The 12,512-nt window shown below is 33.5% G+C and overlaps 1 long non-coding RNA gene across 1 annotated transcript in view; it reads left to right on the top strand.

Annotated features, from left to right (window-relative positions):
• Window positions 1-11,724, top strand: part of LOC143239082 (uncharacterized) — a 34,296-nt gene extending 22,572 nt beyond the window's left edge. The window contains exons 3-4 of the long non-coding RNA XR_013021017.1: window positions 5,937-6,254; window positions 11,653-11,724. This is a non-coding gene — a long non-coding RNA (uncharacterized LOC143239082). The remainder of the gene's footprint in view (window positions 1-5,936; window positions 6,255-11,652) is intronic.
• Window positions 11,725-12,512: the final 788 nt, after the last annotated feature.

The raw sequence follows: 12,512 nt of genomic DNA, 5'->3' as shown, positions 1-12,512 counted from the left end.
GGTACCTACTCCAAGATCGAATTAGAAGTTCACAGTCACAACTGAATGTTGTTGTGTCCAAAAACAGATTGTTAAATACAATCATTATAAAGAGATACATTCCACTCACAGCAAGGCACATAAATGATCACTCACAATGATATAAAAAGCATGTCAAGTGAGTAAATTACATATAGAGCAATGTCCATTTCAGAAATGAGTTGCAAGTCGCTTTACAAAACCTAACGGACGAAGAGAATCTAGAATGAGGTTCAGCTTCATTTTCATACATAATAAGGTGTATACGTACATGGCAGTGGTGGATGAATAATATAAACAGGAATATTGACTCCACTGTTCTGTATGGTGGTGTGATTGATTACAAACGTTACAGAAACACATCCTAAGACCCTTAGTGTTGTTATATGTTCGTTTATTTTATTCTTCTACAAATACCATACTAATCTGGCTGGTATGATTCCTTACTAAGGGAAGATTGATAGAATAAAGTGATCTGCTTGCTCATCAGACTCCACGCATGTCACTTAGAATGCACGTCATATCTTCTCAAGTGACAACAGACTGAAAGCATGTCCTGGAAATTATAAATCGTCCTGGTGTTGAAGGGATAAGTTTATGGACTTACAATGCTAAATTTCGGTTTCCGCGTGTTCAGGGTAGACAAAGTATAGGTAACTAATTGTGTAAATTTACACTAAGAAAACAAGTACTTAACGTCAATCTCAGGCTGACCTTGCTATTCGTGGTATTCTATATGTCATAAACTATAAATATATAAAACCGTTTTACCATATACTCATTTATGAGCACATGCTGAATGATCAATCACTTGCATTTCACATTAAAATACTGCATCACATAAAAATCAATTGAGGAGTCTAACTGAAATTAGAAATTAACAAAGGATTTTCCCAAATCGTAACAAAAGTCTAACTGAAATTATAAATTAACAAAGGATTTTCCCAAATCGTAACGAAAATATTATAAATTTTGTTCGTCCTTCATTTACTTCACAGTGATTACCAAGTACACGTTAAACAACGAAATACGGAATTTAAGAAAAATTTCACACCTTCATATCAGAATTAAGGATGTTAAGACTTTAATGCTCCAGTTGAACAACAATTTATGTCAACGTAAATGGTGTAGAATTACAACCTGACAGCAAGATGTTTTTGAAATGCCGCATTACTCATTTTTACCATCTGTGCTGGTGTAGTCGTAACTAACGCTAGATTTACTTGTTGTAAAAACAAGAATTCCACTGCGTTCATTAAAGAAAAATTCAGTGGCACAGCTTTTTAAGTGGATTATTTTATTTATTTATTTTTAACTTTACAAAAATGTTTAGACCACAACGCAACATTCTAATATTTCATACAGCAGGCGACAGTTTACCTGATGATGACGACAAGAATAATCGAAACGTTGTTACAAAGTTTAAAGAATAAAATAATTCGCTCAAAAAAACTGTTTATGTGAACTTTTATTTAAGCCCTGAATTCACCTGCACTGCAATGTTTTTGTTTTTTAAAAACTGAACAAGTAAAATATATGATCTGTTTTCACTATTTTTGTAATATAGAGTTCAATATCCATTTGAGAATACTTGTTTTGTTCTTCTACAGATGAGGGAAAGCATAAAACTCAAGCTCAACATTTTTGGTCTCGTAACTAGACAGATTTGTAATGAATATGGAAAGTATATTGTGACCGGAAATGCTAAGATCTTTCGTGTCAAAAGGTCCAGAGTTGTTGATGGTATTTAGTAGAAGGCTTACAAAAAGAAACAATTTAAAGTAAAATATTGATTTATATTAGTAAGTTCGTAAGTTTATGAATTACTTGGATGTTGTCATCTAAAACAGTGCTTCTAACCTTTTCCGAATACATTCACCCCTTTAAGTTTTTCACAACAGATCTCTCATCCCAGTTTGAAAATAAAAAGACAAAAGTGCTAAATTAAAGTGTAAAATTCTCTATTATGATTTAAATATGCATCAAACTACAAGTAGAGTAAACACACCATAAAATAAACAAATATATAGGTATTTATCAAACTACAAGCAGAATAAACACACCATAAAATACACAAATATATAGGTATTTATCAAACTACAAGTAGAATAAACATACCATAATATAAACAAATATATTATAGATATTTATCAAACTACAAGTAGAATAAACACACCATAAAATAAACAAATATATAGGTATTTATCAAACTACAAGTAAAATAAGTAATAATAGTAAAGCCTTTTTTGCTTTTCAGTTTGTTGTGCAATTGATAACAAGGCCTGCGATGATTTTATTATCTTGAAATGTTTACATTTTCTTCAGTAATTCCTGTACGTTGAAATCCGAAAATGATATATATCGGTCTCTATCAGGAACAAATTTTTCACAAATGTCTCATGTACTTTTACATAAGTAATTCATCTTCATTGAAATCGGGTCATACTTTATTATGCTTAAAATGTTGACAACCAGTGACCATAAATTTATGTAGATCAATTGTAACATGAGAGCACAGGTCCAAACTACAAGGTAAAGGTGTAGAAATAATTAATATTTTTCTTGAAACTTTTGATTCAAAACTGTATACATATTTAAAAATAGCAGCTACAAGTTAATATATCGAATTAATCAACACATTAATTTTTTCTTACCTACTGCACTTGATAAATGCACCATCTAACAGATTTCAGGTTTCACCCACACGTGTTCTCAAATATGGCTGAAAAGTACAATGTAGTGTAGAAGGAAATTTTGAACTTCATGTTCTAAAATAATAACTTGAAAAGACCTTATAAAAATTAGAATAATGTCCATATTGCTTATAAAATTGTAAAATGTCTTGAAGAATTACTAAATCCCATCGATACTCGCTTTCAAATGATCGCCCCATATTGGCTTGAATATTTCAAACGAAATACACTTAAACTCTAAAACATGTCATGTTCCAGGAGCCACTGGAGGGTTTTATTAGTTTTAGTTTCCGAAAATGAAGCATGATGTGATTTTACCATACTTGGTTTCAGAATCCAACCATAGAGAGTCCATCACATTCATATTCATGGTTTAACCCACGGAGTAATTTCATCACATTCGGATTCGTGGTTTGCCTCACAGAATGTTTTCATCATGCTCCTTTGTAAAGCATAACCCACAGAGTGCTTTCATTACACTAAGTTTAAAAAATACGACACCCAAAATGGTTTCATCACAGATGACCTACAGAATGGTTTACACACTTTATTTAAAAAGATAACACACGGAATGATTTCTTCAGCTTTGTTTAAAAAAGATGGCCCCATAGTGATTTCATCACACTAAGTTTAAAAAGATGAAGCACAGAGTGGTTTCATTACACTTAATTTAAAAGGATGAACCCCAGAGTGATTTCTTCACACACAGTTTCAGAAGTAGGTCTGCAGGCTTTGGTTATAAGCACATACCTGATTAACATAAGTTGTTTTTTTGCTATTACTAATTTATAGAGAATGGTATTGTAATTTACGAAGAAAAGTTAATTCATCTTCCGAAATATATTTGTATTGCAATGCATCTTGAGATATGATTTATTTTTCATTTCGATTATATGCAATAAGGTTAGTGTTGTATTGTTTTGGAAAGATAATCAACTTTTCTATTATATTACATGGTAAATAAATAATTTATAAAAACATAACTGGTTAAATAAAACTATATTATAAGCCTTTTGATACAGAAGATATATATGAGTTGGAAAATTATGTAATTTTTGAGTAACCTCTTTTAAAGTATGAACATAATTGTAACACACAAAGAGAGCCGAGCGCGTAAGGCGTGCGACTCGTAATCCGAGGGTCGCGGGTTCGCGCCCGCGTCGCGCTAAACATGCTCGCCCTCCCAGCCGTGGGGGCGTATAATGTGACGGTCAATCCAACTATTCGTTGGTAAAAGAGTAGCCCAAGAGTTGGCGGTGGGTGGTGATGACTAGCTGCCTTCCTTCTAGTCTTACACTGCTAAATTAGGGACGGCTAGCACAGATAGCCCTCGAGTAGCTTTGTGCGAAATTCCAAAAAAACAAACAAACAAACACAATGAGAGTTATAAATATTTAATCTGACATTAGAGTATTGAGAAAAAAGCCTCCTACAATGAGCAGCAATGGTCCACACAGAATACCACCGATAATGGAAAATGGGGCTGTAAGGCCTATGCGCTGTACCAGACTTACTGTTGTACATTTATTCTAATGCCTATGCTTGTTTCTGTTTAGTTTTCTTTTTTGCATGTGATGTATATTAACCATGTATTGCATAAACCCCGCCTGTTTTTAAAATTTGTAGAAAACTCCTGAAAGTGAGAACCAACAATATTTGCTGACGAATATGTGCTAGAACATTGTCGAAAGTCCTAGAGTCTCGCATGATTCGTATAAAAAGCAGCTAGCTAGAGACTGAACAATATTATTATTATTATTGATCAACCACAGTCATTTTCCTTTGGCCCAGGAAGCTATAAATGTTATAAACACCTATTAATTAGAAAACCACAGAAGTGGTCCAGGAACGTTTACAGATTTCTAACATTATAAATCGTTAAACTCCGGTGAATTACTTCGGACGTTATTCTTTCTACATGGATATTAAATATCTTCACCAGTAAGAACTGGTGTGAGGCGTGACAATATCAACTGGTTTGCCTGGATCATCGATAAAATATTCAATCCTGGACCGGATATAAAACTCAGTGTTATTTGTAAGTTTGTAAAACAGTTGTATTTAAACCATCATTTGTAGTAACTATTAGTAATAACCGTTATTATAAACTCTGTTGATTTTTATGTATATTAAAATATATTTATGTTAAAAAAGAAAATTGTATCAATCTTGTTGGAAAATATCATAAATTTGATACATATCGAAATTCAAATAACTGCTAAATTAAAATTAAAACTTCTGGTCATTTGAAATAGTAATACGTAACATAACTGTATATGCAGTTAGACCTTGGCCTGCTTCGCTGTTTAAAGGCTCACTTTTACGAGCCGTTACAAAATATTCAATTTTTATCATTTCTTAATTATTGTACTTTATTGACGAACTGTGGTATCGAACAGTCTTCAAATTACTTTTATTTTCTGCTTCATACGTGTTATGTATAGAGTTATAGTCTCTCACATCTCAATATATGGAATATTTACAAGAGGCCTAAATGAAGGGTCAGAATGAAGAATTGAGCACGGAACATAGCAATAAATACAATTGCAACTAAGTGATGATACATGTTAAAAACGCGAATATTCAGTTAAATTCACACCTGTGACCATACAAGCTGTAACAACTTTTTTTTGTGATCCGAACCCATGAAAGAAGTTATTGTATTTGTCAGAAGCTCAACTACTAATACAATGTAAGAATAACTACAAAAATTTTACTGCTATGTATGTCAGTCTCACATACAAGGAAAAATGGGGAGCTATGTGTGAATCCAATTAGCGTCTTAACTCACTTTTCCCAAACATTACAGCAAGATGATTAGATCGCGAGTATTTATATGTGCATGTAAGTCTAGAAATTTCAGTTCCACTCCCTATTCTTAAATTCGCTCTGCCGCCTACGTTATGACACTCAAATAAAGTAATTAAGCAAATTAATATTATTTGTAACTTGTTTTTAACACAGTTCTTAGCCTTCCAGTATATTTGTGGACTTACAACGCTAGAAACCGGGTTTCAACACCGGTAATGGGCAGAACACAGGTAGCGGGTCGTGTAGCTTCGTGCTTAATATCAAATAAACACAGTTCTTAAAAGCAAGAGGAATAATATAAGTACATTTTTTCGTTATTTAAAATAATCTACCTATATTTTTTTATTTTTGAATTAATATATTGCATTTCGTTTCTTAAGTCTAAAACAGTATATTTTCTTCGGAAATTTTCAGCCCTCTAAAGGATATCTGTCCGATCTGGCCTAAAACCAACGAACATTCCTTCTGTTCTGGCCTAACAACAGCTGGCTTGACGCATTTTATGTCTATCCACGATACGAAATTCAGACTGTCTGATTCCTGGTTGTAAGCATTCTATGGCCTACGGGAACAAGAGAAAGAAATGAGGAGAATTTAGTTGAATAAGATACCTTCTGCCCTTACCTTCTGTGTCTCTTGCAGGTATTATGTATGTGGTTCGTTAAAGGGATCAGTTTTAACTCGTTTTCACTATTTACAGAAAGTTTGCGGCAAAAAGACCCCTGGAAACAGGTAAGATTTCATTATTTAATTAATAATAACCATTTAAGGTTATGTGGCCTGGCATGGCTGATCGCGTAAGGCGTGCGATTCCTAATTCGCGGGTTCGCGCCCGCGTCGCGCCAAACATGCTCGCCCTCCCAGCCGTGGGAGCGTTATAATGTTACGGTCAATCCCACTATTCGTTGGTATAAGAGTAGCCCAAGAGGTGATGACTAGCTGCCTTCCCTCTAGTCTTACACTACTAAATTAGGGACGGCTCGGTGCAGTGGGCTAACAACCTACTCACTTAAATACTTGTTGAAGAATCCGCAAGCGATTGCAGCCCTATGTTCCTAGATGGAATCTAATGGTGATAACTAACTAACTATCTAATGTTATAATTACGTAAAAGTTTAAAAGTGGTACACCATCATAAAGGCTGATTTGTTTAGTAATAAAAAAATAAGATAGTTTCGAAATAAGTTATTTTAAAAAATAAGCTACATTTACGAATTTTGTGAAGTAACTTAATCGTGTCTATTTTATTCTTATTCTAATCATTAAGCCTTTTAGTGCTAATATCACAAGTAAAATAGGTGGTTTATTGTACAGAAATATTTAACATAAAATTTATTAATACTTGAGTTGATGTTGTAGGATTACATAGTGTTTACAAAAACTCCAACCTGTATTCTTTGGTATATAAAAAAAACTGTCTAATTATGCATAAATAGGCCAGCGGAACCGGGCGCAAGCGTCCCCAGCTTTTACCTTGTAGCGAAGTGGGGAACAGTGCCTTGTGTATAACTATCATGGAAAGCCATTGTTTCAGTTTGGGATTCAACGGTCACAGTTTACATAGATAGGTTCCCCCCCCCATTACAAATTCAAATTTGATCCGTTGCCTGTGTGCACTGTTTACTATACACCCACCCACAAGTACAAACGTCCTAAAACAAGTGACATACCAAGTGTTTAGATAGAAGTTGTCGCCTTTAGTGACATGTCTTTCCTTCTTACATTTATTGTCATCTTGAAAAGTTAAGTATATCGGCAAAAAAAAATTGCTTGATCGCTATGTGTGTGTGTGTTCCCCTTTAAAGAATGTAATAGTTCTTTAATTTCAGGTGTATGAATATTTTGATACTTTGAAATCAATAATAACGTACACGAACACTAGCTTTTATTAGAATTTGGACAGAATATATTTGGCTATAAAGATGGATTTTTTCAGAAGATATTTTTTGACCGTTACAGATGAACTACTTGTGTAATGTCAATGGTTGATTTACACAAGGCCCGGTATTGCCAGGTGGATAAGGCACGCGACTCGTAATCTGAGGGTCACTAGTTCGAATCCCTATCACACCAAACATGCTTGCTCTTTCAGCTATGGGGGCGTTATAATGTGTCCACATTTTTCCTAGTAATTGCTAAAAAAAGTTTATTTTTATTTTCCCTTTTCTTATTTTCATCTTTCGAAGCTCTACTCAAATAAGTTGTTGAGTCTAACAACGCAAAATGCATATTTTGTCTTTATGTTCATTGGCCTTAAGATTTTGCTAACAGTATTTAACTAATAATACATGAAGCGCAAGAGGTAAATTAATTTTATGTAGTAAGCGTTTGTTTCGTGCGTTTGTGTGTGTGTAATAATAATAACAATGCTTCTTTTTTATATATCTGAAATGTGATCGATTTTTAAAACGTTTGCACAGATTTATTAAAGAAATGAAGCAATAACTTTCGTTGTTGTTGTTTACCACATTTAAAACGACTTCCATAAACGGCGTGCAACCAATGACATTTTAATTCTGTAAAATGAAGGAGAGCTAAGGTCAACCGCAATGGTAAGCGCCAACTTTTAATCTCCTAAACTACATCTGTCGTTAATGAAATCGGCAAGTACTCTTTGCGTAACTGCATACCTAAGTGCAAGGTTCATGTAGTCAGGTCGGAAATTATTAGTGTTTTTAACCAAACTTTGACTATTCTCTGAACAGTTTTATATCTATCCACAGTCTACGGACTCACAACGCAAGAAACCCCGTTTCGTCACCAGTGGTGGGCAGAGCACGTATCGCCCGTCGTGCAGCTCTGTACTTAACTGTAAACGAACACTTTACTTTCCAACTTGTATGGACTGTATAAACTTGATTCAGAGGAGAAATCCTCAAAATTAAAGAAAAAAGTGGAGGTTCTCAGCTGGAGGAAGTGGAACTGTTTTTGTGAAAGAAAAAAAATAATTACGTGTAAACATAAAAAACGACGATTTCAATGCCAATGAATAAATTCTTCCTGAGGGAATAATGGAATACAAGCGCATCCGAAAAAAAATATCTGAAATAAGTCCCTGTACCAGTACCACCTTAAAAAATAAATTTCTGAATTTACTACCATTGATGGCATGTTTTGCATCAGAGTTCTCAAATTTTGGATCTTTCGAAATTTACTTGAGTTTTTATTTATTACAGACGCTTTCATCATATTTTATGTGCAGATATGACGCGGCGTTTATTACACGTAGCTTTGTTTATGTTTATTTTTTTAATTTCGCGCAAAGCTACACAAGGGCTATCTGGGCTAGCCGTCCCTAATTTAGCAGTGTAAGACTAGAAGGAAGGCAGCTACTCATCACCACCCACCGCCAAATTTTGGGCTACTCTTTTACCAATAAATAGTAGGATTGATCGACATTTGTAACGTCCCCACGGTTGAAAGGGCGAGCATGTTTGGTGTGATGCGAATTCGATCCCGCGACGAGTCGAGCGCCCTAACCACCTCACCAGGCCGAGTTACACGTAGGTACTGTCTGATATGTCTACTGTGTTGTTATGGGATGGCCAGGGCGTGATTAAGGTTTAGTGGGGCTCAGGTAATGTTTGGGAATAATAATAATGACGATAACTTATTCTTGTCTCCATTCTGCTAATGTTGTGAACCATATTTGTTTTCACTTGGTAGCTGACAGGGGTCCTATATGGTTGGGGTTTTTGGCTCAGACCTAGGTCTCCTGTGCATTAATCGGTTACCATGTATGACATGTTTAATGATGATATATGGCCTGTGTAGATAGGACTCATTTTTAGAATGTAGAAACAACTAGAATCATGTGGTAAGTGATGTGTGAATATTTTCAGACGATTTGATGTGTTTGTTAAATTATTTTTATTAATTGGAAATTAATTCCTGTGAACTTATACTTCAAATACTCAGTGGCCCTCTTTATGTTCATTTGACGAAAAATCCACCCAGTTAGCTACAATTCTTGAACAAGTTCTAATTATTAGTTCTGTGGCTCTAAATAACAGTAATAGAAGTTCTTTTAATTTGTGCGTAATGAAATGTAGAATATTACGTATTAACGTCATTTCCTTATGAACTGGGCCTGGCATGGCCAAGCGCGTAAGGCTGCGACTCGTAATCCCAGGGTCGCGGGTTCGCGCCCGCGTGGCGCTAAACATGCTCGCCCTCCCAGCCGTGGGGGCGTATAATGTTACGGTCAATCCCACTATTCGTTGGTAAAAGAGTAGCCCAAGAGTTGGCGGTGGGTGGTGATGACTAGCTGCCTTCCCTCTATTCTTACACTGCTAAATTAGGGACGGCTATCACAGATAGCCCTCGAGTAGCTTTGTGCGAAATTCCAAAACAAACAAACAAATCCTTATGAACTATATTAATTTTTAGTGACCCGGTAATATCATGTAAAATGAAAAGATCAGTGCTTCACTTTTTTATACAGAGTGAGCCTTTAGTTACAGATTCATCAAATTCTTAAATGAATTTAAAAGAGACCAAACACTTATAATTCAAAAAAATATATATTTGACATAACTATCTGTTAAAAGTATTAACTTATGGAATTTTCTAGCCATTTCTTTAGTACTTTACATAATATTATTTTAAGTGTAACAAAACTTTTCATCAAGACATTGCCAAAAGCATCATGTAATACTGTGGAAATAATGACACAATATTATATTTTAACTTTGATAAACTAAACTGATCATTTTTTGTCAGATTTTCTGTATACTTTTCGAATTTTGATTATTATTCAGTATAATAGTCTCATACATCAATTAGATTTAGTACTTTTCTCAGAGTTACTTCTTTCCAACCAACAACCTTATCAAAAGCCAGTGGATAACAATTCTTTGCACTTCCTGTGAACATATAAGTACATTTGTTAAGCTGTGTAGGGGCTTCTTATCTTTTGTTTTGAAGTTCCCATGCTAGCCACATTCATAACATCTTCCTCATAGTACTTCATGAACCATTATGGGTGCAGAAACTTAAAAGGTGTCTATTTTAAGTCTATTTGTTCATTGATACTATCACATTACATTCAAAATTCATCACATGGCTCATTAAATATATGTAACATAACAAACTGCCTTCTTGAATAATTCATAAGAGAATCAAATTTATTCAGTTTCTAGATGTATTTGCTGTATTCTCCGTGAAATCAAATTTGGTTTCTTCAACAAATCTAAATAATATATTTATCTCAACTTAGTGTGTTTGTACGAAATGGTGGATTCAGTTTCTAAATAAATATTTGCATTGTTTAAATGTTATCATAGTAACTTTGGTTTGTATTTCAGTACAATTGAAACTTACAATATCATTTATATCCACAAAAATTTTGTTTTTTCTTTATACAAAATGTTATAATTGTAGTTCTTCAGTTGTAGACATGATTACCAACTAGTTTTCATTTAGTAGATTGTCAGTTGTTGTCTGTTTTATTAGTTCTTAAATGTTGATTTTTCATGTTGCATATTTTAAACACATTTTAACTCTGATGGTGCATACTGACTATTGCTATCACTACAATACACAGTTTCAGCACATCTGTGCACTTTTGTTGTTTTTTTACAGTGCCTTCTTGGCATCTGTATGCAATGGTTGAACTTATAGTTTCTTTATCCATTTTTATATATGTGGCATGATTGTATTGGCCAACCCTGTGATTGTATTTTCCAATGTGGGCTGTGCAGTCTGTCTTAGTCTCTTCCTATTACTGTATTTCTGTAATAACAGAATTCGTTTAAAATGTACCTGTATTGCAGCATCTGTCCAACAGCTGAAATATCCACATTTATGCTCTCATATTGAATTATTGATTCCTTGCTTATCCATTTGATATTACAGTTTGTTTGTCTTATGTTCTACAATACAAACATGTTTTACATCTTTATTCTTAACTTGACACCAGGAAATCAGCAAAGAAGACAATTTTGAGTTTTATGATTGTATTGATATCCCATTATGATATATCTCTGAACTTTATTTGTCTGTAGGTGAATATTAATCATTTCTATTGGTTAAACCTAAAACTTTGACTGACAATTTTAACTAATATATGTATACTTTTAAGAATTATTTATCCTTATTGATTTGTTACACCACTTTTTTTTATTCTTAGCTTACAAAAATGAATACTTCATACCTATTTGTTCACTATGCATCAGAATGATGAACTGCAAATGTACTGATAAGTTCCTTGTACTAGTCTGGTAAACTGTGCTATATTACTCTATAGCATTAATAATCTACTATACTTCAGTTTGTATTCTTGTACTAATGACTCTCATTTCTGAATTAGCTTTATGTATATATATATCAATATTTTTTTATTTCCATTCTATATGTTTGTTTAATGTTTGTGCAGAGATATACAAAAGCTGTCTGTGCCAACCGTTACTAACTGGAAGCTCTTACTTATTCAGTGAAACCCATGCACAAAAATGATGATAGAATATATTGATTCTTAATGTTCACGTACTACTATAGCTCATCTTAATATACATTTCCTACAATAAACATTTGATATATTCAGGAGAAGCTGAATTAATAGACCCACAAGGTAACCGGATATTTAATCAAGATATTGATTACAGAGTCGTATTAAATCTCTTACTGACTGAGTCGATATAAAGTGAAACAGGTATCTTATGTTCTAATATTATATTATTGTATTACCATGTTCCTGCATTCTGTAGATTCACTTTCTACAAAAATTATATAATCACAATTATGTAGTAATTTTAGCAATTCACCTTTGCACTATTCTTTAATTAACTTTTCTGTTATTTGCTTGAGGCAAGTTGTGCACTCTCCTTGTTTCCAAAAATATTTGCCTGATTTAAATTGGACAAACATTTCTTCCCAAATTTTGAATTAGTAGTCCACATTTATTCACATGTTATAATTTATTACAATGAATGCTCACTAAATGTAATTAGAATTTATGCTTTATGATTTTTATCAGTTATGTATCATATA

This window comes from Tachypleus tridentatus, chromosome 13 (genome assembly GCF_004210375.1).
Source record: "Tachypleus tridentatus isolate NWPU-2018 chromosome 13, ASM421037v1, whole genome shotgun sequence".
Taxonomy (NCBI): domain Eukaryota; kingdom Metazoa; phylum Arthropoda; class Merostomata; order Xiphosura; family Limulidae; genus Tachypleus; species Tachypleus tridentatus.
This window is presented reverse-complemented; position numbering and strand designations above follow the sequence as displayed.